The 2218-nt window shown below is 46.5% G+C and overlaps 1 protein-coding gene across 4 annotated transcripts in view; it reads left to right on the top strand.

Moving 5' to 3' along the window:
- The window catches only part of EHBP1 (EH domain binding protein 1), a 421355-nt gene that overhangs the window by 63981 nt on the left and 355156 nt on the right, over positions 1–2218 (top strand). The gene's annotated exons all lie outside the window — the stretch shown is intronic.

The raw sequence follows: 2218 nt of genomic DNA, 5'->3' as shown, positions 1-2218 counted from the left end.
TCAAAAAAGAGATCTGTCTTGGAAGAAACTCTGGCCAGTCTCTAGAACTTGTGGAAGATTCCCTAAGGGGCCTTCTTACTTCTTATGAAAGACACTCATTATTTAACATCGATGGATCTTAAGATCATTCTTTATAATAAAATTTCTCTTTCTCTTCTGTATGAAGAAAAAAAAGGAGGAAAAGAAAGTGGGATGACCACATGGAAAAGTTTGAGAAATCTTTAAGACCAATAGTAACTAGGATGTGTTTGCAACCTTCTGATCATCATGTGGATTGTTCCCCAAGGACAAGTTGGCGTCAAATACATCATTGACCATTTGCATAAATTAGCCATTTAAGGAAAGACTGTACATTTAAAGCCTATTAATGATTTAGAATATATGCATATTACTATCTGTGAGGTAAGATGGTTGTTGTTGACTATATAGTGACGGAGTAAACCATTCAAGAGGACATCTGAGGATACTAAGATATGTACAACAAGAATCAATTTAATTATTATTGTTATCTTCATATTCTAAACTTAGGACTTGAGAAAAATAAATGAAATCGGTGCCATTTTCTGTAAAATGTGCTGTGTTCTTGTGGTATTAGGTCATGCTCTTTACTGAAAATGGAAATAGAATGAGATATTGGATTCAAATCATCGTTTATCTTCCCATCTCTCCTAATTCTTTAGTATCTGTTCTCTGGTCCTTGCCATGTCTTCTGGTGTACTTAAGTGTCATCCATCACCCACCCTTCGGTCCCTCAAAGAATCCATCCCTAATAACTTCCATGCACCCTGTTCTCCATGCTTAGAAAGAACATCCTGTTCTGTCCAGATATCAGCTTCTCTTCAAAATAGTTTTCCATAGCTTGTTGAGTATTGCCTCCTACTTCTCTGATCATTCTTCCTCATTCCCTTGCCCATGTTACTTATTCCTTTCCCAGATTTTTTCTTTCTTTCCTGACTTCTTTTTCTTTTTAGGAACCACCTAAAATTGTGAACAGATTTCAGTGTTTTGTGATAGGGCACTCCCCTCTCGACTCCCACTTTGGAAAATGCCTATAATTTTCATTATAGCCTTAAAAGTTCTGGCTGTTTTAATAAGGCCGAGAACCCCTGCCTGTTCACACATTCTTTAGGTTATTTCCTCCTCTCCTTTGCCTTCAGACACCCTTCTTTATTGGCCAGCCCCTGCCAAATCTATCTGTAGTTCTTACCAGGGGAACGAGAGACTGACCCTGAAGAAGAGAAATCACAATTAAGCAAACCGACAAACATGTTGAAGATTCAGAACAAGAAAAAACCGCACCCCAAATGTTGTGTACCTACTAGTTTAGCTTAGTGAATTCCCACTAAGGACCAGGTGACTGTTTTTAGAGGGGGCGTGGCAAATTTATTATTTCAGCTTGTCATAAAAAAGCGGGGCTGTGCGCAACACCCTAGTTGCTGAGGGGACTGTGCCCCCCTAACTTCGGGAAGGGAGTACCGGGGAAACGGGAGAGAGAGCCAAGGTAGGCGCACTGCCCGCAGCCAGCGCAGCCCGCTGCAAGCTCTGCTACCGCGCCTGGAGCCAGAACCCCACCCAGCGCAAGGGCGGCGCCCACGTCAGGCAGCCACCTTTTTCAAGCACCTTCTAATCCACCAGAAACGCTCCGAACGCTTCCCGCCGCGCTCGGCCTTAGAAGTACAGCCAGCATGCTCCCTAGACGCTAGGATGCACTTGGACTCTTGCACTTTGGACGTGTCATCAGGAGAAACCAAGCTTCGGGAAAAGGACATCACGCTTGGTCCTGTAGAGGGTCAGCGAAAAGGGGGAAGACCCTCTGGGAGGAGATGGATTGACACGGTGGCTTGCAACAATGGGCTCGAACCTAACAATTGTGAGGGTGACGCTGGACCGAGCACGGCTCTGTTCCCTTGTACTTAGGGTCGCGCGAGTCGGAATCGACTCCTTGGCACCTAACAACAACAGCGTTTCCCTCTCCGAGCCAATCAGAGGGATGGGCGGGACCGTCCTTCGTGAGTTTCAATTTAAAAAAAAAAAGAAGGGTAGACTTTGCGCCGCGTTCGAGGAGGGAGCGCCATCCGAGCGGGGGTTGGACTTCCTGTGATGGGCACGCGGCTCCACCAATGGGCGCCCGCAGTCGCTCGAGGGGCGGGGCCCAGAGGTGGGCGGGGCGCACGCGAGGCCCGGCCAATGGCGGCGGGACGGACGGAGGTTGAGCCGC

This window comes from Echinops telfairi, unplaced genomic scaffold (genome assembly GCF_000313985.2).
Source record: "Echinops telfairi isolate 266 unplaced genomic scaffold, ASM31398v2 ScPeMD7_2573;HRSCAF=3158, whole genome shotgun sequence".
NCBI classification, from domain to species: Eukaryota; Metazoa; Chordata; class Mammalia; order Afrosoricida; family Tenrecidae; genus Echinops; species Echinops telfairi.
This window is presented reverse-complemented; position numbering and strand designations above follow the sequence as displayed.